This window comes from Equus caballus, chromosome 8 (assembly GCF_041296265.1).
Source record: "Equus caballus isolate H_3958 breed thoroughbred chromosome 8, TB-T2T, whole genome shotgun sequence".
NCBI classification, from domain to species: Eukaryota; Metazoa; Chordata; class Mammalia; order Perissodactyla; family Equidae; genus Equus; species Equus caballus.
In genome coordinates, this window is record NC_091691.1 from 78,709,508 (window position 1) to 78,734,539 (window position 25,032).

Genomic DNA, 25,032 nt, shown 5'->3' on the forward strand with positions numbered 1-25,032 from the left:
AAAACGTAAACATTGTGACAAAGTAAAAACACATTGTTACTACTTTCTTATTTCCTGTCCTTCTATGTAGTGAATCAAACCATAAAATGTTAAAGTTAGATAGTATTTTAAGTCTACAGTAGATGAGGTGGGATTGATTTTAAAGACAACATTCAGGAGAAGGGATGAAAATGGAGCATGAAGAGGTTAGCAAGTGATAATTGCAGCAGTGCCGAGTCTTACTGCATCAGAAGGACGAGCAGGAACCGGCTGTGATGTGTGAACTGTGTATGCGGACCTGGGTCACAGACTTTTTGTGAAAGTTAGGCCACATGATTGATGTTGCTTTCCAACTTTAAAAAGTCTGTGAATATATTATCTGGGAGAAAAGAGAGAATAAGAAGGAATATTCCTGTGAGTGAAACAGTATAAGAAAAAACTCAAAGGTGAGGTGGTAGGATTATACTTTTCCTAACGGGGCAGATCTGGATAAAATACATGTCTTGTTTTTGTACTATGGTAGTTGACTACTGGATATCTCCATTCTCCTCTTCTTCTTTATTAATAGAACCCTTATTTTGCTCAAGGTGGCCATGTGCCCAGTTAAAACATGCTTCTCCTCAGACTCCTTTGATGCCAGAGGTGGCCAAATGTCCTGGTGTAGCTAAGGAAATATAAGTAAAAGCTGCTAGATTAGGCTTCCAAGACAATTTTTTAGAGAAACAGACTCAGCGGGGTTGTACTTTCATCATTTTCCCCTGTGGCATTTTATTATTCTCCCTTTTTAACTGGAAAAAGGAATAAATGAGTGAAGTGAGACAACCATCTTCATATCATGACAACAGAAGCCAACAACCAGGATGGTGATGCAAGAACCCAGAGGGCCCCAGGTCAGAGATAACATGCTTAACTATCTTACCAGCCCAGACTGCCTATCTTTAAGTGAAAAAAATGAACCCTTATATTTTAAATCACTGTAGTAGGGTTTACTCTTTGTTACAACTGACAATAATACTAACCAAAAAAAAAGTTCATATCATTTAATGGTAGTAGAACTTATGCCTTAAAGAGATTTCAGATAATTAAAATTGAAGTTCAGGGAGGTTAAGCAGGTAACTAATGTTACATAGCTGGTGAGGAGATAGCGCTGGACTTTGAACTTTCAAGTAGAGCTCACTGCCATTTGCAGTACAGTAGACAGGTAAAGAGATGAAGATGCGTGGCTGGAAAGCAAAGATGAGAAGGCTCTCCTCTTTTCCCCAGGATGCTTTAGAGATTCAAGGCAATAGAAAAACTGGGGAATGCTATTCTCTTCTCTGATCCCTTTCTTTGCCTGAAAAGACATGCAGAAAAAGGCATGTCAGTTCTTATGGCCAAAAGGAAGAGAAGTCACCTGCCCAGAAAATAAATATAAAAACGCATGTATCCCTTCTCCTCTCTCCTTCTCCTCTTTTCCAGAAATGGGAGTGAACTGGAAAGACAGCCTGGCCTCAAAAAGACAAAATAGACTGAGAGCCTAGGCAAAAATGAGGAAGTTTGACGTTAGTAACTTTGCCAGCAAGTCCTGAAAAAACTGACGTAACTTGGACTAAAATTACACATAGCAACTCTCCAGGAGTCTGAAATGTATGACTTTAGCAAGTGATTCCGTACCACAGACTGAGACTCAGGATAAACAAGGTATCAACACATACGAAAATGAACACACACACAAAAGAAATAAATTCATATAAGTTGTATGGGCCCCTTGTAGGAATCTGCTTCACGGAACCACAGTGTACAGATCTCAGGTTGAGAATCACTGGTGTGGGACACATAATTGAATCCTAATACCACCATGGAAGCAGGAAAAGGGAGAAGATGGGGCACAAGAACACCTCTGCTTTTTCATATGAGCTCCTTTAACACAATCTCCATAGCACCTCCAAATTTGACTTTTTCATAAATAGTAAACATTTAATAAATATGGAGGAAATTAATTGTGATGGATGCATGGATGAGTCTCCTAGGAGTGGAGATAGAAGTTTGTGAGTCATAAAGACAGGCAGGAATAAAATTAGTCCTGGTGTAATTATTAATATCTCCTTCTTTTACTCTCAAAAAGTCCTACTTTGGATAATAAGTAATATGATTACCATTTCTATAAGTAAACATATGCACAAAAATAAGGTATCATTTTGGATCTCTTTTTTTCAAAAGTAGGTGTGGCAGACACAGAGTTTGCAGCTCAGATTCCCTTTTGAGAAAGGACATGCTGTCCAGCTGTGAGGAATGTCCTTAACAGACGTACTCTGGCTGTCAGACTCCTTTGGAGTCCTCTCGTGTTTTGAGAAGTCCTCAGCCAATGACTGAGTGAGGCAGTGATGGCTGAAGTCACGCTCTTCTCAGGGTGTCCCAGTCAGTAACTCAGGGAGATAGTGGTACAGGGCCTAGCCATTTCCACCCAGCACAGGACTCCTCTGACAGAAAATCTTTGCCCCAGAGTTCCCTGTTGGTCTGATCTTGACAGGTGTGCATCGTGATCTGACAAATCCGCTTCTTCTAGCCCTTTTCCCATCCCAGGAAAGCTTTTGTTTGCCTGTCTCAGGGAATGTTCCCAGACAACTCAACCCCATAATCTGTAACACTTTCTTCTAAAAGTTGTATTCATTTGTGGGCTGGACATTTAGCAACATCAAACTGTTTTAAAGAATTCCGGTTCAAATCAGATGTCAACTTATTAAATGTGGCGCTGTTTAATGTTTCGATGTAACACGTTCCTTGGGCAGCTAGCAGTAGACCAGCATGAAGGCCTATGGTAAAGAGAGCAACTTCTCAGAGGGAAAAGGCCAATTAGAACTTGAAAACTCTTTGCTAAGGGAAAACTATGCAATCTATGTTGCTCATGGTCAGACATGGACGTGATCTTTTTCCCTTTTTCTTCTCTGTTTTGCTGCAAGAGAAAGGAAGCAAAGGCTTGAGCAGGGAATTTATAAGGGCAAATATAACCTTTGGTTTGATGCACAGTAAGCTGACAGTTAAAGGTGTATCATGCTAGATAAATGTCAAAAGCCAAATAAAAGCCTTAATAATAAGCTGTCCAGAGGCTAAAATCCAGAACCCTGAAGCAGGAGAGAAAGATTAATCTTTAAAAACAAACTTTAACCCAACTGAAACTGTCCAACGTGGCTTAGAATATTGTGATAAACTTGGGGTTGGGGGTGGTGAGTATAGAGAAAAGAGAGGGAAGAGGAGACTATCCCAAGATGGGAAAAAGTACCTAGTTGTATCAAGATTTTTGTATTTATTTAGATCTTACTCTAAAAAATAGTGGAGTGGAGCCAAATCCAGTGAGCATTTTTATGGACTGAATTGTGTCCCCCCAAATTCATATGTTGAAGTACTAACCCCTAGTACCTCAGAATGTGGCTGTATTTGGAGATAAGGTCTTTAAAGAAGTAATTAAGTTAAAATGTGGTCATTAGGTTGGGTCCTAAACTAATATGTCTGCAGTCCTTATAAGAAGAGGAGAGTAGGAGACAGAAACAGAGGGAAGACCCTGTTTAGACACAGGGAAAAGACAGCCGTCTCCAGGCTACATGGGCACATGGGAATGGGGAGGTCTCTGCAGGGGAACGTCTGGAAGCAGAAAGTCCAGTGGAGACCATTTATTTCCAGCAAGAATAAATTCTCTGTAATATTGGTGAAACTGGAAGTTGGAGGAGCATTCATGTGGCCATGCCACAAGGTAAAAATGCTTCTCTGTCCTGCCTTCCATCTTCAGTTTGTTTCCCTAGTCATCTTTCCTAGAACCTAACGTACAAGACACTTGAATGGTCTTAATGCTCGTGATTAAAGTCTATAATGAACAATTCAACTGCGATGTAAATATTTCCCACATACTAGCAAGGGATCACTTTTTCCAAATGCTTGTTTGGATTCCTGAAGGATGCAGTCTTCAGTTTATTCTTCTCTTTGTTAGAATTAAATCTCTATAAAGGAAAAATATTTTCCCTAGTTGGAAATGCTCGTGAGGGGTTTGCCAGTCAACCTAAAAGAATAATCTACTTATATTTCTGAGTTCACAAAATCTTGTTAGAAGAAAGGCTCTGTGGGTTTTTGTTCATCCTAAAGAAAAAAGAAATGCCTGCTGAGTTGACTTCAGGGGGTCTTTGGATTACTGATCCACCATGTAGCGTATTTGAGTAGGTGGACTTTCAGAAGGCCAGGAGTCATTAAGTGATGACTAGAGTTTAAGAGCTCAACTCTTGCTCAATTAATCTTCCCATAGTGGCAGCACTTGCTTTCATCATATTAGGTTTGCTAGAGATGAGGCTCCATGTAGTCCTTTATTCAGACTGGAGACAACCAAACTTTTGTGTTGCCTGCCTCTTGCCATCACCTACTGACATGTCTTTATGGGCAACGCCAAAGATGAGATGATTAAATCATCAAAGACAGTGCCTTCCTGGCTCTCAACTTGGCCCAGAAGTGCCATGTTCAAAGAGTTATCCTAACATAGGAAAGGCTTGGCCTATAGTCCTGTGAAGTGTCCTGAAGCCTCTCAAGGGCTTAGTGGAGGAGGAAAAAGCACATGGGTGAGGATGCATGGGCCCACTCTCATGTTCTTTGCTGGGCTTATAGCAAAAGAAAGCACTTTCAGAATTCAAAAATCTCTTTTGCATCTATGACAGGGACCTACAGTCAAGAATAGTCAGTTTCATTTATCATAGAGCTAAAAGCCTGGACAGCCCCTCCAGAGAATGATTTGGGTCTTTTATAGTTCTGGAGACCTGAAATAAATGATGATTTCCTTTTGCAATGGAACCATTCTTCATTCTTTTCTTCTCTCAATACCTCTGTAGTAAGTTTGGGCAGCTCGCCCCTTTCTGGTGAGGCTTCTGCTCAGTCCTCATTTTCCCTATTTCCTAGGTATGATGCCTCAAAAAGTAACAGGTCCTATACCATTACAACCAAACCAAGTCTATATTTAAAGTATGTTGCATGCTTGTCTTGATGTGTGTGCTTGTGTAGTGAGACATTGGATAAAGAGTAGTGGTGGAGAGGATAGGAACAGAGGCTCACTTCTTGCCCTGAATATTTTATGCCCCAGCTCAGCCGGTCTGGACACTGGCTACACATTAGCATCACCTGGGGAACTTTTCCAACATGCCCATGCCCAGATCACTCTGCCAAAGAGCCTGATTAAATGACATACAGTGGGGTTCAAACACTGGTATTTTCACATTTTTGTCTGTGTTATTCTTATACGCAATCAGGATTAGGAATGGCTGGTATTTGGAACAATCAAGTATAAATATGTGCCTGACTGTGTGTACTTTTAAAAGTGTCACACTAAATAATAATTAAAGCTGCATAAACTTAACACATATATAGTAAGATGACCAAACTAAGAGTCTGTGTATAGAATTAGATTGTGTTATTCGTTCAGTCTCCCAGAAAATGAAAGCTTTGCTGACTTGTGAGTTCTCTCTCTCTTTTTCTAAATCTTTCTCAATTAGGGCTATTCTTGGAAGCAGGATCTAGATTATTTAAAAGCATGGATCCTATCTTGAAATTTCTCATAGACTCCTCCACATAATGTCTAAATATTTCAGAAGGTTTCTCTCGAAGGAGGTTTCAAGTTGAGTTTTTAAAGAAGTGAGAAGCATAGATAGAATGGGCAGATTGGGGAAAGTACATGTGAATGGAATATTGGGAATGGGAGAAGCAAGGGGGGGGGGGATAGGGAGAAAGGACAGAATAAATATGCCACGCAGCCCTGTGGAGGAGCCTCAGTTCATGGCAGGACATACCCAGGACCTAAAGGTCCCTTTATCTTTGGAATGGGTCTCAGATCATCTTTTTTACAGTAGTCCCATTGTTCATTTTTTGGACACTCCTGTGATTCTACTTTATATGATGTATGATGATTTGTTTATAGGTTTTATTATAATTAAGCCACATTCCCACAAAAATTATTTTATGAAAGAACCCTGAGATTCCTGGTATTTCCATCTGATCATCTAGGGACTATAACCTGCATTTAGTTCTCAGCTTCTTGCCGCCTAGACTTTGTATGTCCTCATCGATTGTTTGGGCCATGAGACTTTGCTTCCTTTCCTACATCAAGAACAGAAAGAAAAGAGTTGCTCAGTTTTGCTCAAGATGAAAAAATGAAGAGGAATTTTAAATTAAATAAAAATAAAGATGCTAAATCAATTGCACCAATCATGATTTGAATCTCCAGTGTAGCCAGCTGTTGTGTGTGTGTGTGTGCACGCATGTACAGGTGGAAAGAAACCTCTCCTCCTTCCAAAGGAAAGAGTGAATAAAGTCCACTGTTACGGTAAACTCGAACTTTTCAAAGCAATTATCATTAACTTGACATAATTAATTTTTTTCAGTTTAATAACTTAGAATTTCTGGATTTATTTAGGAATTGAACTCTATAAGGCAAATATTATAAATGTATTGATTGTTCATTTGCCTCTGTTGCCTTGATAGTTTGGTTGAGAAACAAGGCACCCATTATATACATCTGGATGGCTTCTGTTAACCCCAATGGTCCTAGGCAAAATTTTCAACTCTTTTGCTCTCTTTCCATCCCTCTCCAATCTATGTTAAGAAATCTACAGTACTTCATGCTGCCTATTAGCTTGCAAGGACACCCAGCATGTTATTAGACCCCTCTCTTCCAGATAGTACTGGACCCCTCTCTTCCAGGAAAGCAATTCATACCCCTCAATTTCTGTCTTCTGTCCCTAATCTATCATGTTTGGCTTAGGCACTGTTTCTCAACCTTAATACCACTGGCATTTTCAGTGGATAATTCTTTGCTGTTTGGGGCTGTCCTGGGCATTTTAGGATGTTTAACAGTATCACCGGTCTCTATCTACTAGATGCCAACAGCATCCCCAACCAAATGTTTTGGTGGCAACCAAAAATGTCTTCAGACATTGCCAAATGTCCCCTGGAGAGCAAAATTTCCCCCTGTTGAGAATGACTAAAGTGATATTAGCACACATTTGTTTTCTGTCCTCGTCGTCTCAGGTGACACTCTTGCATTTGAGCTGGTGATTTGATTTCAAGATCTTAACATTAGGCTAGTGGTTCTCATCAGTGCACATTGGAACCAGAGATCATCTAAAAATTATTATGGTCCAGGTTTCTCTCCAGGAATTAGGTCTAGAATTGGGCCCAAGGCATTTTTTAACTCCCCAGATGATTTTATTGTGCAGAGTGGGTTGAGTGTCCTCCTTAAGTGTATGATCAAGGGTGGAGGGCTGTGGTGATATTGCTCACATCACATCATGAAAGTAGTCATCTATTTGGAAAGCATCCTTGAGCAACTTCACTGCTATGGTTAGGCCTTCGCTGGTGCTTTTATACAGGGAAGTTAATGCCATTTAGGGGTCAATCTTGATGTGTGTGTTTATTTTGTTTTTTTGTGGTTACTAGCAAATGTCATCTGAAATAGGATTGCCTCAGATTTTACTGAAATAGGTAATGTATTCTTCTAGGTAATTTTATTCTTACTTTGACAAGGGCAACGCATTTAAGGGTTAAAACTAAAAACTTACAAAAATTTAACTCAATTATTGCTTTAAATGGAAGGGAGAAACAGCTTAAATAAAAGAAAATTAAAATTACATTGGTGTATCGGTTGTGTCTGTGTGTGTGCCTGTCAAGTGTTCCATAGATCATAGCCAAAATGATGAGAAAATTAGTACATCAAGCTAGAGATGATATTTTTCACTATGTAGAGCTCTTAAAAGAGGATTAGAATTTGAAAAAGACTGCACAAGACCAAAATATCTCTTTATCAACTCAATAAATACCATTTTGAGATAGTGGGACACCTAATTAATATAGGACATATCCTGGGATTTTTGTCTGTCCAGCATATTTTGCTTTCTTCCTCCTGGAAACTGTATGTACTTTCCTTTGGAACACATACCCTATTCCCCATGTTGCTGTGGATTATCACACACAGCATTCTCTCCTCATCTCCTGTCACAGGCATGAGTGTGTGACACAAGCTGGGCTAATCATAATATGGAGTCACCCACAAAGAGATGTGTGATGCAACTTGAGCCAATTAGAATCCTCCCCTGCAATTTTCTGCATTGGGGATTAAAAGATAGCTCTCAGTTCCTTTTGGAACTTGAGCCAAAAAACATATATAAACCTGCAGATGTCAGCAACCATCCTTGCTGGTACATGAACGCCTGTGTGCAATAGAGAGAATGAGGCCAGCAGACATGGGATGCAAGAATTTGTAACGACATCTTTTTAGACATATTTCAGATAACAAGCTACCCCAAAGAATGTGACCCAACAAAGGGAAACTGCTTCACTGTAACTTTGCACCTTCCTTGTATATAGCCAGTATGTCTGAATTTCAATCGTAAGAATTGCCAGTGAAGAATTACTTTTGTTTTCGTTTTTGTTGTTACTGTCTATATGAAAGAAAAGTAGTTCAGACCAAAGCCTCCTGAAACAAAGGGAAATTTTATTTTCACTGAGAGCAGGAAGATAGGTGATAACAGTCTATCTTCTGCTGTGATTTTCAATGGTGTGTCTACTTAAGCCAAAGAAAATTGGATGTTTTAGATGACAACACCACCAAAAAATGAGTAGGACAATACTTTGTGTCATACTAGATTTTAAATAATTAGAATCATAATGTCATAGGACACTAGCACTTGAAGGGTCCTTTCAGGTCATCTTGTACTTTGAATCTCAACCATATGAGTGGTTGAGGAAGAGACATACACATGTGCAGAGATAAACTAAGGTGAATGGCATATCATTTACTCTAATAATAAAATACTGAAGTTTGCAATGATTTGGCTCATTTTTTATAGATTAGAACAAATTCAGAGTTGGAAGTTCAACATTTCCGTGACTGGTTGTCATCTGATTTCATATTCCTCACAACGGGAGCCTTTATCTGTTTCTAAATCAAATAGAAGGGCTGTCCCAGTGGCGCAGTGGTTAATGTTTCACGTTCTGCTTCGCCAGGCCAGGGTTTGCTGGTTCAGATCCTGGGTGTGGACCTGTGTCCCTCTTGTCAAGCCATGCTGTGGCAGGTGTCCCACATATAAAGTAGAGGAAGATGTGTATGGACGTTAGCTCAGGGCCAGTCTTCCTCAGCAAAAAAAGAGGAGGATTGGTAGCAGATGTTAGCTTAGGGCTAATTTTCCTCAAAAATAAATAAATAAATAAATAAAATAAAAGTGTCTGTTCTGTCACACACCAGAAGAAAAATAAGATTCTCTTTGTAAACAGGGAATCAGGTAGCTACATCTCATACCAGAGTTTTCACAACAACACACTCTGAGAACTAAAGATGGGCTGGGTTTCATGGTCCTAGCTTGTTATACCACCTCAGCCTAACCTAAATTCCTGTTTGAGATCTCCAGCTTCAGATGATACTTCTCCTCCCAGAGTGCCCACCTGTCCCTGAACAATGAAATCTATCTACTGGGAAATTTGCTGCTTTCTCTGTAACTGACCAGCTACCTTCCCATCCCTGCATGTAGGTCTTGTGTAATCTCAATGACACTAATCACATCTTCTTTTGTATATGCCACATGATTCTGAATCAAAGTTTCCAAACAGTAAGCATTAATTGCTTTGCTTGTTAATTTGAGGAACTTTATGTCCCAACCATGCTAACAATTAGAGAAAAAGATTGTGGAAAAGAATAATTTTTAAACGTAACTAAACACAGATAATTTGTCTTAAGCAGTAAGGCAGAATGAAGAGTCTCAGTATTGTTGCTTGAAATCTTCTGAGTCTCAATAATTACTTGTGCTCAAATAAAATGAATGCTCTATATTAGGAAGGGCGATGTTTACAGTGGGTAGTTGAGCTCGTCAAAACTCTCAGAAATGTGGTGAAAATGGTAAAGTGAGGCTTCTAGGTGTAAAGTTTTTGCATTAATAGCTACTTCGAATGTCACTGAAACAAATGATTTGTGTAAGTATGATGACACTCTTTCACAAGTGGGCACCTCATTAAGACCAGCACAGCACCTCCTCAGCTGAGCTAAAAACCATTTTACCACCTATTTTATAGGTTCATTCAAGTGATTGTCAACCTTTCAGGAAAATTGTTTTCCGTTAGGAAAGGAAAAGCCTGAAAACATTTCAATGAATCATTAGTGATAGCGATCTCAGTTCAAAGTATCAGACACCTTCTCTGTAAATAAAATGTCCACAGACAATTTGTATATATAGCTATATATAAAATTTTAATTAGCTTTAAGGTAAAATAATCATATTTGATTAATTTTGCTTCATGTAGAAGTCTCCTTGAATCAGTGTTGTTTTAAGCAGAATTAAATGACTTCTTCAAGGTTCAAAGAGATCATGTTATCCAAATAGGATAATCCTTTCTGCCCTACCAAAATGGTCTGTAGTGTAGAAATTTCCTTCCTATTAGGCCCTAGTTTGTCTCTTCTTCCTTACTCAGTGGGATAGGCCATCCAAAAGTCAACCAAACACTTGGTAGATTTCCATGTAGGGAGAATGGAAAATCACTGCATCCAATGCCCTCCACACACATAGATGGTCTCGTGGCTAGAGACCTGATGCAGAGACGTTACATGAAGGTCAGAAGAGAGAGCAATCACAAAATTGAACAGGCAAGGATGGGGAAGAAACTGTCCAGAATCAGTCTTTCTCTTGCACAAGTGTGCTGCTCTTTGGGAACTTAGTGAAATTGGGACCAAGACATGTTTTCTTTCACTCTGTGCCTGGCTGAGTGCACTATGGGGCCACTCCAGTGTCTGAAAAAGAGGACTGACAGAGTGATACTATAATGCCTGCTCTTTATTTTCAGTTCTTAGCACACAGATCTCCATCAGACATCTGTATTGGAGACTATGATCTCTAATGGTTTCTTTCTTCTTTTTAAAAGACATTTGGATTCTCTATAGTACTAGGAAAGTTTATAGATAAAATCTCAAATTATTTAATCAAATATAAGATGTTTTTTGTTTGTGTTGTTTTATTTAATAAAAGCAAGAAGCCTACAGAGGAGGAAATGCCAGGTTCACACTGCACATGTTGACCCTCTTGATAGAATCAATGGCTCTGTCTTTTAAATTCTACAGCATGAGCTGCTGGGCTGTCCTGCCTGGGTCCACAGCTTGGCCTTGCCACACCCTGGAATGGAGTTCACCTCTCTAAGCTTTAGTTTTCTCCTCTGTAAAATGAGGATAGTATTGGTAACTATCTCAGGACTGGGTCAAACATTAAAGAAGATGATGCATATAAAGCGCTAAGCACGTTCTTAGTAGATATTGAGCACTCAAAAAAAAGTTCTTATGAACTCTACTTTACATAGATACCTTTGCTACTTACATTGCTGTCCACTCCCTGTGAGTTCTCTGTATCTATTTTTGTCCACCTTGAGGTCTATTCAGATTGGTATTCTATTCATTCTTTATAAGAGGAATTGAAAGACAATAGACTTTGAATACAGTATGGAAATGCTTGAAAACATGTGATGGTTTTTCCCTAATCAGGGAATTTTTGAAGATTTCTCACTTTTTCCCAGAACATTCTGTAGCTATAATATTTGTATCGATGACTTAGTAACAGCTCCTATGTTAAATTACTCATTATATAATATTCTGACTTGTGATTTAAACTGAATCCTTGACACAGCAACATACCAGACATAGTGTGACTAGGAATTAATATGACTGGAACTGAACTTGAACATCCCAGTGCTAGTTATCTTCCCTAAAGCTGTTAGGCTGGAAGTGTGGAAGAGACCTCCTAACTGTCACCAATAAGTCATGTTCCCTCCCTCCATATTGCAGAGCCCTTTCTCTGGAGATTTCTGAGACTCTTTGACTTCTAAGTGAAGTGAAGTAACAAATTCCTACAAATGGAGTATGAGTGCAAGGAATGTGTCAATTACAGGATGAGCGGAGAAGAAGCAAGTGTGCTGTTCCTCCGTTCTCTTCCTCTGTCAACTGGATGCAAAGAACTCAGGCTCAAAGCCTGCTAGTGCTATGAGATAGAAGAGGTTGGATCCTTGAATCACTGCATGGAAAGCCAGTTATCTACTGATCAGGAATGCCTGACCTGGTGGGTTGTTAGCAACTAATAAACTTTTATTGTGTTGACCCATGGAGATTTTGGAATTTTGTTAAATCAGTTCATGCTTCTGTAACTAATATAAAAAGTAATAAAATTACCTCAGTGATTCACTTTGCTTCAAATATTTTCAGACTCCTTTTTTGAGATTTACTATTAGGGCTCTTCACCACTGGCGTATTTTCATCATTTTGTCTTAATTTTTTAGATATGGCCAAAAGCCATCCAAAGTCTTCGTGTAGAAAGTTTAGGTGTAGAACTTCTCAATGTATTATTAGAAATCAGTCTCATGATGTAATTCCAGAAAATGAACCCATTAATAAAGTGACTTTTTAACATAACAGAATCACACTGAGAGCCATGTGTGGCTCTTGTATCATGTTAGAAAATCTTATGTTGACCCATCCTAATGTTCAGTAGATTTGGTTTCTGATTCCAACTCTTAATTTTTGGCCAAAGTCTAATTTTTAATTCTCAAATGCAAGAAGGTAACAAATTGTAAGCATATTATAGAAACATTTTTATAAAAGTCTCAGAATTTTAAAAACAAATGCCAGGCTACACTTAAAATGGTAAGTGAACTATCCATATGGCAATGTTATCAAACATCCATACTTGTCACAATATATAGTCGTATTATTTCCTAGGTATATTCAAATACTTATTTGTAAAAATAGCTTTATTTAAAACTCAAAAACCACGTTTCAGTGAGCTGCCTCACATAACTGGATGAATAATATTGGGATATGGGATTTTGTAATATTTATATCACTCTGTGTTATCAGAAAACCAAAAACAACTGGAAGGCAAAAGTTTAAAGGATTCCTGATATGGCTGAATTGGTCTCTGGAGCAGGAATGATTTGCAGGAAAATTTTAAAGAAGGAAAAGTTTCTATCTCGCTTCTCCCTTCAAATTTCTGCTTTGCCTCCATCTTCCCCATGACCCTCCACAGAGCTGCAGCCTCTGGGTCCACAACTTGGCCTTGAGTGTGGGGACCCAGGCAAATGTTTTTTGAGGACTCCTATCTAAAAAATATTTGATTTTAAAATGTAATATATATTCAAGATCAGCTTGGAGTATCTTGTAGTGCCAACAAGTAAAGAAGTTCTCACAAAAAAAGTGGTGGGGAATATATCAAAGGTACATATGTGCCAACCAAAAGAGCTCCCAATGGCCAAAGATGGAAAAATTTGAGAAACAGAATGACGTAATATTGGATTATAACCCGAAGTATAAAATAAATATGAGTCCATGCTGATATAAATAGTTAAATAATAAATATATGGAGAATATACGAACCTCCCATCCAGAATTACGAGTAATTTATACAGATAGTCCAACCTCAAGAAATTGGAGCATAATCCTCTACTCCTTAATGAGGGCTGGGTATAGCAACTTCCTTCCAAAGAGTATAGTATGACAGTGGGAAAAAAAGAGTAGCTTTATAGTGGAGAAGCCTGACAAACATTGCTTCAGCCAGGTGATCAAGATCCACATCAACAGTGCTAAATTGTATTGATAGTAGGTATCCTTAATATACTGTGATGAGGAGCCATCCTCTGTGGTCTTCTTCTCCAAAATCCATAACCCCAGTCTAATCATGAGAAAAATATCAGACAAATCCCAATTGAGGGTCATTCTACAAAGCATCTGACCAGTACTCCTCAAAACTGTCACGGTCGTGAAAAAACAAGGGAAGTCAGAGAAACTGTTATAGCCAAGAGGAGCCTAAGGAAACATGATGACTACATGTAATATGGTATCCTGGATGGATCTGAGAACATAAAAATGGACTTTAGGTAAGAATTTAAGAAATCTAAATAAAATATTGCTTTAGTTAATAATTATGTGTCAATATCGGTTCATTAATTGTAACACATGTACCATGTTAATGGAAGATGTTAATAATAAGCAAAGCGGATGTGGGGTATGTGGGAACTCTCTGTAACATCTTTGTAATTTCTCTATAAATCTAAAACTGTTCTGAAATGAAAAGTTTATTTTAAAAAATTGTTACAGGGTCTTGCCCTGTGGCGGAGTGGTTAAGTTCACATGCTCTGTATCAGTGGCCCAGGGTTTGCAGTTTCAGATCCTGGGTGTGGACCTACAGACTGTTCATCAGGCCATGCTGTGTCAATGTCCCACACAGAAGAAGTAGAATGACTTACATCTACGTGCTGGGGCTTTGGGGAGAAAAAAATTTTTTAAAAGTTGAAAACTGCTACAAGTTTTAAGAACCCACATCAGTTAGTGCGATTTTATTGATGATTTAAAACTGACATTCACAAACTTTTATTGTAGATGGTTAGATAGTAAATAATTTAGGTTTTGTGAGCTATGTATGTTCTTCTTTGTTTATAACTCTTTGGAAATATATAAATCATTCTTAGCTGTGGGATCATACAAAAACAAGCAGAGGAGGATTTCAAAGATGATAGTTTCAGAATCCTTGTGTTAAAATAACGTATAGAGAAGAGGTACTTACACGTTTGTCCCATACATTTTTCTTAATGTCCAGGCACCATTTCTTCTTCTTCAGGTCCACAAACCATCCCTTCTTCTTCATCATTATCAAATGTGCCATTCCTGGTTAATTTCATATTTCCTCCGGAGACAAAGTTAGTAATTATGTGATTACCCACAATGTCATGGCTCCTTAGAACCTGTTTTATTGAAATAACATAGATCTTCTTGTCTTTGCACTTCCCTACTACCATTTACTCCTGACACTGCATCATCGATGGAGCCACCAATGAATACTGGCTCCTAGTGACTCTCCTACAGGTTGTTAGTACGCGTCATTGATGATGACCTCAAACAAAAGTGTTACTTAGAGTTTGCAGAAAAATATGAACAATAATTAATTTGCTAGACATGCTAATTTTACTTGTCCAGAATTTTATAGTATAAAGATTGAACAATACATGTTGCCTTGGACTCCTTAGGCTGTCATCACTGCAACCCTAGAACACAATCTCTTCCCATGTTCACTGCACCTCTGCCTTCCACACACTGCCCCCAGTGGGGAGGAGATGCAACAGCCCCTTGGACAGAGTGGGAAAGGCATTCCCATTTGCACAAAGAATGTCCTTTCTTTATTCAGCATGGTTTGAGGCCAACTTAGGACAGCATAATGTCACCATGTTGATCAGAGGCAAGAGAAGACATGGATTAAGCGGGCCAGTTGGTATCAAACCATAGCCTCAGAAATGCTCAGAGGAGACAAGTGTGATCATTCTCAGGGTAAGTGTGAACATTCCTTAATCATGGCACAAAGTCTGTGAAGGAAGTACCAAGACTTCCCTGGGTGATTTAAACTGCCACAACAGGAGAAGCACTGCCAACCTCTGCCACCACTCCCATGAGCTACTACCCTCACTGCCTGCAGGTGCTAAACATCAGAGGCAGCCCTGTTGTTGGAACATGAAGGATCAAGAGCAGGCCCAAGAATCTGTGGTAGATAGTCAGTAGCCCAGAGTCCTGAACTTGCCCAGGGTCAAAAGTGAGTGAGAGTCACTCCAAATTACTGTGTCAGTACCATTCTGGAAGCTCAGTCTCACGCAATCCCCCAGAAGAACTTTCCTAATCAGCCAGCTAGAATGATCTGCTTATGCTCCTAGAACTGGGACTCAACCACAGGGCCCTGGGGTGGCATAAGCACAAATCAATCTTGGGACATCTAGTTGACCTGATGCACAGCAAAGTTGGAGGAAGAGGATCAGAGAAATTTCTGCATGAGAATAATGGGGACTGGGGAGCCTGGCACTGCCAGTTCGAGCTGATTCCAAGCCATCAGAAGGAGAAAGTTAGACAATTTCAACAAGGACTTTCCAAAATGCAGGACACTCTGAAGTGGAGGAGCCAGGACAGAGACCTCTGCTTGTCTGGTGCAAGCGCAGCACTGCCTTTCCTCAATTCAAAAGACAGGCAATGCCTATAGGCCGATCCTCCCTTAAAACTCCCGCCAGAATCATGCAGAAGCACATTGTAAATCTGCATTCAAACTCATTGCTTGCCACTGTTGTAGGCCTTGGGGATAGAGATGGACAATGTTTGCAGGATTTTTGAAAAAGTGTATGTATCCTGCATTCTATTCCTTCATGCCTCTCCTGTCTAATAACTAATCAGCAGAACTAACTCACTGAGGTGTTAATCCTGATAATATCTTAATTCCAGATAATGCACTTTTATTTAAAAAGATCTTTTTTTTAATGCCTAACACAAAGTTGTAACCTCTGACTATGCTTGTTGAAGCTTGTAGATTCACAATGAACTCGCCACAGAGCATTCTTGAGTTCCAGCCACTCTACTTAGTAGGGATTATCATATTAAATTTACCCTGCAGAATACGTTCTAAAAACTTAACTAAGAGAAGCAATATTTATTTAGGATTTGGGGACCCAGGGAGGATAGTCCATCTATTTTCCAGATACTCCAATATCTCACTCTGAATTATACCATACAATTAAGAAGCCATGTGCTTGGATTGAATATTGTTTCTGGACCATGCCCTTCCCAGTGTCCAAAATCCTGTGCTTAGAATTGCTTTTATTGACTTGTGTTTTGATATGGCACCATTAATGTAACTTTAGGGGAAAGGAGCCTAATTCAACTTGACATGTTTCCTGAAAGGGTGTTGTTGAGGATGTTGTTTGTCAAAATACACACTTGTATGAGAACTTAGAGCAGAAAAAAAAGTCAGCCTAATTTTTCTGAATAACTGGTTGGCTTTTATAAAGAGATTATGGAGGCCTATATATGTTTTCTTGTTTATTTGCTAGAAAACTCACAGCCAAGTTTGAGGCTTATCTCCAGAGACTTAACGGTATCATAGTATGCCCTAAACTGGCTTAAGATTCTATATTATTTTTCTGTCCTTATTTTCCTATCTCACTTTATTTTTATATATAAACTTTATTTAATCCTCCTGTGATGTGCATATTTATAAGTTAACCTTATATTCTTTTTGGGAAAAGGCTGGTTATAAATAGTAAGAAGATGTGACTGAAGTGCTCTAGAGAGACTATATGTTGTTGTGGAAAGAGTGTGGGCTTTGGAATTACAGAGGTTTGGATCAACTATTAGAAGTGCTTCTTCTGAGTTCTGTGACCTTCGGCAAGTTTCCTAACTTGGTACAGCATATTCCAGAGGCGTCATAACTGCTGATTAATCCTCTTCTCTTTATTCTTAATGTCATCTTCCCTTTAGCTTTCCTACGCATGTGATGCTTTTCAACATGTATCTCTTTATTGCTAACAAATGAGGTAAGACAATCTCTGATAATTTTCACTTAAAGATGAATACCAGCCTGAGAAAAGATCTGGAGACCCAGATAAGAGTTATAGTCTCTAAGAAAAGTAGGAATGAACTTCAAAATCCCTTATTTATATTAAGGTAAAGTATATACATCTCCAAATCTTTAATTCTCTATTCCACAGCAGAATTCATAATCTTCCCTGTTGCTTAATTTATACTACTGCTTTTAGTGGTTTCAATCAGAATCACAAGACAAAGCACTTAATTTTTCACCGTCATCAATATTTTCTCCCACTAATACAAACAGTACTACTTCTCAGCAATATGCTATACATCAAAGAGATTGTGTCTATCCTTGAAACAAACAAAAAAATAATATATCAGAGTTTAACAAGTCTCTTCTATCTAATGAATGAATTTACAGTTTCAAAGAATAGTAAACCTATCAAAGGAAATTAAATGATGTTTTGCACCAGGAATAACTTCTGTGTCTGGCATTCGTGTTAGGTTGTTAGTAAGAGGAAAATAGAACACGTGGACCTTGATAATAAACCTGTCTTTGATATTATTGTTAAACTTGACTCTTCTGGAGATTAAAGTGACAGGGAGTAAAATGTATCATGCAAACGTAAATGTGATATTTTTGTTCTATTTTAAGTTTCTCATGGAAAATGGTTTTGTGATTGGTCTTTGAACAGCACTTTATTTATAATCCTATTTGCAACTTGGAGGGATTTCACCTCAGAAGGCAAGTGAGCATACTGCTCTGGCTTTTGTGATTCTGAAAATGTCACTGCTGTCATTTGTCATATATGCCTGAAATCTGCCTTTTCAATAAGTGACATCTCCCACTCCTTTTGGGTGAAATTTTTCATTTTTTTTTCTTTCAGAGAGAGAAGTCTAAATAAAAAAGAGATACTAGGATTCTTAATTTTACAGCAGGAATGAGAAATTAATTTCTTATATATTAGAGCTACCAGATCTGATAGTTATTTAGATAATTAATAGTTACTTCAGTGCAACACAAATTGACAGTATTGGACTTTTATGTTTTTACTTTGGGATGGAGTACCATTTTATTGCATTCAAAATGAGTTATATTTCTTTTCACTTGGGAAAAACATTTGATGGAGTAAAAGTTGCCTTCCCATTGTAAGCAGATTTTGACCTACACCTCCTTGGTTGACTCCTTCCTTTTCTTTCCATAAGCCTCCAGACATGCTTTCCTTTTCCTTCTGCTTATCTGCTAAAATCCCCCGATTTCAGTTTGTGCCCCGAGGCTTGGAATTTGCAGTCCCTGCAGTCGTGTCTTCTGGCTGACCTGTCTGTCCTTTGGCCCACAGGCTTAACTTCTCTGCTTCTAGGTTACATCATCTGTGAGATGCGGACTGCACCTCATCACATTCTGGGGGCTGTTGTGGGGATTAATTAATGTTTGCAGTACACATTAAAGCTCAGGGCTGGAAGATGCTTTATAAATTCGAAATACCACTATGTTAATAGCAGGCTCAGTTATGAGAAAGCTGCTAAACACTGCCCTTCCCCTTTCTCAAGCTCAGTGACCTTTCTATCTATCCCGCTAATTCCATGGTGTCTCCCAAAGGAGCGTTCTGTGCCTCTCCAACCTGGATTCATTTCTCATTTAATAAATGCAGCAAACCTGGAAAGCATGTACAGAAAAAAAGAAGGGATTTATTTATTTAAGTAATGCTTGTTCGCCTGGAACATAATAGCAGCTGGATTCCTGCTGAATCAAGAATCTATTTGTTCCAGCAGATCACCCAATGTTGTTTATCAATTTCATTCCCACTAACAGAATTAGGCTCCCAAACCATTTCTAATCAGTTTTCTCCCCTTCATTTTGGAGGCTTCAATTGAAGAAATACATTTAGAATGGTCATGGTCCATTACTTATCAGAGGAATGGTGGCTTCTCCTTTGTCTATGTTAGAGCCAAGCTTTCTAAGAATGCGTTTCCTACCAAAATGTCAACCAATGTGCAAATACCATCTATTCCATATGGATCTTTGGGAATGGCAAGTTTTAAATCAGGTGCTTTGCAGTTTCCTGGATATTATAGTCACATAAAGGTTTTGTTTTGTTTTTAAGATGCCTTGGTTATGAACTATTTTAGCCTAGTGATCTAATTGAGGTCTAAGATATAAAGTCTTAATTATTATTTAAGAAGTTGTCTTTATCTCAGATGAAGCCATTTGTTTTTCCATTACTTTTTTCTAATAATGAATACAGGTTCATCTGTGTCTTTTGCCTTGTCCCTCATAGGGCCAATGAGTCAGTTACTTACACTGTCGTAACTGGGCTTGGTGAGCAGTGGGGCTCTCAAAACCACAGATGGACAAGTCAGGAGTTATTTAGACCTAAAGGAAAAGGGACAATGTAGCTATGTCTCCAGTACTGATTGCCATTCTATGAAGAAGCAAGCAGGGGTTTCAGTAGAACTGTGAGGTCAAAAATATCTCCATCTCCATTAAAGAGAGACAGTAGCTTAATGAATAGTGGTGAAAACTCAGATGGAGTCCAAATCTAGAGATGAGGCCAGCATACAGCAGAGATGCTGTTCTGTAGGTGGGGGATATCCAGAAGTGCTATCTGATCCCATATGACCACAGCTACCATCTTTCTACTCTGCTACATATATGAAAAGCATCATGGTGAGCACTATTACCTTATTTCCACCATGGCAAAACGAAGCACAGAGAAGCTGTGTGTCACCTCAAGATTACAAAGCTAGCAAGTAGAGGGGCCAAGAGTCAAACTCAAATGGTCCAGCTCTATATATAAGTTCTTGAAGAAGCATAGAGCATAGTGATTAAGAACATGTGTTGTGAAATCAGATTTCTGTGGTCTGCTTGACCTTAGGCAACTTACTTGGCCTCTCTGTGCCTCAGTTTCCTTATATATGTAAAGGAGCTGATAATACCACTCATCTCCTAAGGTTATTGAGAGAATTAAATGAAATAATACATATAAAGTCTAAGAAGAGTTCTCTATACATAGTAAGTAATAGTAATTAGTAATAGTAATAGTAATTAGTTATTGTTAAATTACAAAGGGACAAACAACACAGAATAATCAAATACTAGTGGACCAAAATAATTAAATAGGAATATAATCCTTGAGGCATAGAGAACAGGAGAAGTCTGAGGAAATGCCAGAGGCTATATTTTGTTGTTATTGTTATTTATTTTACACCCACAAAACTTACATGTTGGAGTTCCTCCTGCTGGAGGTGATGTTGGAATTTTGATGGTTTTATGGATTTTTCAATGGCAGTTTACCCATTTATTTACTTTTCCTCCTGATACCATACTCAAATGAAATTAAATTTAAAAATTAGCTGAAATCCACAACAGTAACAAGAATAGGAAGGTGAACATAGTAGATTAGAGATTTCATACATTCTCTGAAAAATTAAAAATAGATGAAGCAGTGATAATGGAAGAAGTAGAGTGATTGGAGATGCAATAAAAGCTGTACGGTCCAAAATGGTAGCCACTAGCTTTATACAGCTAGTGAGCCCCTGAAATGTGGCTGCTCTGAGTTGACATGTGCCATAAATGTAAAATACACACCAGACTTTGAAGATTTAGTATGAAAAAGAACATAAAATATCTCAACAATTTTTACACTGATTGCCCATTGAAACGATAATACTTTTGATATTTTAGGTAAAGAATTTTTTTTTTTTTACTGTTATGTGATTCTTTTTTTTTAATTTTTATTTTTTCGGATGTACATCATGTTTCAAATTCTGTGTACATTACATCACGTTCACCACCCGGACACTAATTATAGTGCATCCCCTCACACGTGAGCCTAATCGTGCCTTTTGCCCTCCCCCTCCCCCCTTCCCCAATGGTAACCACCAGTCCAATCTCCAATGCTATGTGTGGGTTTTTTTTTTTTTTTGGTCATTTTTATCTTCTACTTATGAGTGAGATCATATCGTATTTGGCTTTCTCCCTCTGACTTATTTCGCTCAGCATAATATCCTCAAGGTCCATCCAAGTTATCACAAATGTCCGGATTTTGTCATTTCTTATGGCTGAGTAGTAGTCCATCGTGTATAAATACCACATCTTCTTTATCCATTCGTCCCTTGATGGGCACCTAGGTTGCTTCCATGTCTTGGCTATTGTGAATAATGCCACAATGAACATAGGGGTGCAAGTATCTTTATGCCTTTGTATTTTCAAGTTCTTTGGATAAATACCCAGCAGTGGAATAGCTGGATCATATGGTAGATCTATCCTTAATTTTCTGAGGATACTCCAAACTGCTTTCCATAGTGGCTGCACCAGTTTGCACTGCCACCAGCAGTGAACAAGGGTTCCCTTCTCTCCATGCCCTCTCCAACATTTGTTGTTTCCTGTCTTGTTAATTATAGCCATTCTGATCGGAGTGAGGGGATACCTCATTGTAGTTTTGATTTGCATTTCCCTGATAGCTAATGATGTTGAGCATCTTTTCATATGCCTGTTGGCCATCTGTATATCTTCTTTGGAGAAATCTCTGTTCAGGTCTTTTGCCCATTTTCTAATTGGATTGTTGGTTTTTTGTTGTTGAGCTGTATGAGTTCTTTGTATATTTTGGATATTAACCCCTTATCTGATATATGGTTTGCAAATATCTTCTCTCAATTGTTAGGTTGTCTTTTCGTTTTGTTGATGGTTTCCTTTGCTGTGCAGAAGCTTTTTAGTTTGATGTAGTCCCATTTGTTCATGTTTTCTTTTGTTTCCCTTGCCCGGTCAGACATGGGACTTGAAAATATGCTGCTCAGACCAATGTCATAGAGCGTACTGCCTATGTTTTCTTCTAGAAGTCTCATGGTTTCAGATCTTACATTCAAATCTTTAATCCATTTTGAGTTGATTTTTGTGCATGGTGTAAGGGTATGGTCTACTTTCATTCTTTTACATGTGGCTGTCCAGTTTTCCCAACATCATTTATTGAAGAGATTTTCCTTTCTCCATCGTATGTTCTTGGCTCCCTTGTTGAATATTAGCTGTCCGTAAATGTGTGGGTTTATTTCTGGGCTCTCAATTTTGTTCCATTGATCTGTGTGTCTGTTTTTGTGCCAGTACCATGCTGTTTTGTTTACTATGGTGGATACCTCCAGCTTTGTTCTTTTTTCTCAGGAATCCTTTGGCTATTCGGGGTCTTTTGTTGTTCCATATAAATTTTAGGATTCTTTTTTCTTTTTCTGTAAAAAATGTTGGAACTTTGATAGGGATTGTGTTGAATCTATAGATTGCTTTAGGAAGTGTGGACATTTTAACGATGTTAATTCTTCCAATCCAAGATCACGGAATATCTTTCCATTTCTTTGTGTCTTCTTCGATTTCTTTCAACAATGTTTTATACTTTTCAGTGTACAGATCTTTCACCTCTTTAGTTAAGTTTATTCCTAGGTATTTTATTCTTTTTGTTGCAATTGTACATGGGATTGTATTCTTAATTTCTCTTTCTGCTACTTTGTTGTTAGTGTATAGAAATGCAACCAATTTTTGTACATTGATTTTGTATGCCGCAACTTTACTGTATTCCTTTATTATTTCTAAAAGTTTTTTAGTGGACTCCTTAGGGTTTTCTAGATATAAAATCATGTCATCTGCAAAGAGTGACAGTTTCACTTCTTCTTTTCTAATGTGGATCCCTTTTATTTCTTTTTCTTGCCTGATTGCTCTGGCTAGGACTTCCAATACTATGTTAAATGAGAGTGTTGACAGTGGGCATCCTTGTCTGGTTCCTGTTCTTAGAGGGATAGCTTTCAGTTTTTCTCCATTGAGAATGATATTTGCTGTGGATTTGTCATATATGGCCTTTATTATGTTGAGGTATTTTCCTTCTATACCCATTTTATTTAGAGTTTTTATCATAAATGGATGCTGTATCTTGTCAAATGCTTTCTCTGCATCTATTGAGATGATCATGTGATTTTTATTCTTCATTTTGTTAATGTGGTGTATCACGTTGATAGATTTGCAGATGTTGAACCACTCCTGCATCCCTGGAATGAAACCCACTTGATCACAATGTATGATCTTTTTAATGTATTGTTGTATTCGATTTGCTAGTATTTTGTTGAGGATTTTTGCATCGATGTTCATCAGTGATATTGGCCTGTAATTTTCTTTTTTTGTGTTGTCCTTGTCTGGTTTTGGTCTCAGGATAATGTTGGCATCATAGAAGGAGTTATGAAGCCGCCCTCCTCTTCAATTCTTTGGAAGAGTTTGAGAAGGATAGGTACTAAGTCTCCTTTGAATGTTTGGTAGAATTCACCAGGGAAGCCATCTGGTCCTGGACTTTTATTTTTTGGGAGATTTTTTATTGCTGTTTCGATCTCCTTACTGGTGATCAGTCTATTCAAATTTTCTACATCTTCTTGGTCCAGTTTTGGAAGGTTGTATGTTTCTAAGAATTTATCCATTTCTTCTAGATTATCCAATTTGTTGGTGTATAGCTTTTCATAGTATTCTCTTATTATCTTTTGTATTTCTGAGGTGTCGGTTGTAATCTCTCCTCTTTCATTTCTGATTTTATTTATTTGAGCCTTCTCTCTTTTTTTCTTGGTGAGTCTAGCTAAGGGTTTGTCAATTTTGTTTACCTTTTTGAAGAACCAGCTCTTGGTTTCATTAATTTTTTCTATTTTTTTTTAAGTCTCTATTTCATTTATTTCTGCTCTGATTTTTATTATTTCCTTCCTTCTGCTGATTTTGGGCTTTGTTTGTTGTTCTTTTTCCGGTACCTTTAGATGGACTTTTAGATTGTCTATTTGGGATTTTTCTTCTTTGTTGAGGTAGGCCTGAATTGCTATGAACTTCCCTCGTAGAACTGCTTTTGCTGTATCCCACAGATTTTGGCATGTCGTGTTTTCATTTTCATTTGTCTCCAGGAATTTTTTGATTTCTTCTTTGATTTTTCATTGACCCAATCATTGTTCAGTAGCATTTTGTTCAATCTCCACATTTTTGTGGCTTTTCTGGTTTTCTTTCTGTAGTTGATTTCCAGTTTCATACCTTCGTGGTCAGAAAAGATGCATGGTATTATTTTGATCTTCTTAAATTTATTGAGACTTGTTTTGTGGCCTAATATGTGATCAATCCTGGAGAATGTTCCATGGGCATTTGAGAAGAATGTGTATTCTGTGGTTTTGGGATGGAATGTTCTGTATATATCTACTAAGTCCATCTGGTCTAATGTATCCTTTAAGGCGAGTGTTTCCTTATTGATCTTCTGTTTGGATGATCTACCCATTGGTGTAAGTGGAGTGTTAAAGTCCCCTACTGTTACTGTGTTACTGTCTATTTCTCCTCTTATGTCTGTTAATAATTGCTTTATATAATTAGGTGCTCCTATGTTGGGTGCATAGATATTTACAAGTGTTATATTTTCTTGTTGGATCGTTCCCTTTATCATTCTGTAGTGCCCATCTTTGTCTCTTATTACAGTTTTTGATTTAAAGTCTATTTTGTCTGATGTAAGTATTCCTACTCCTGCTTCCTTTTCTTTGCCATTTGCATGGAATATCTTTTTCCATCCTTTCACTTTCAGTTTGTGAGTTTCTGTAGGTCCGAAGTGTGTCTCTTATATGCAGCGTATACATGGATCTTGTTTTTTTATCCAGTTGGCCACCCTCTGGCATTTGATTGGAGCATTTACTCCATTGACATTTAA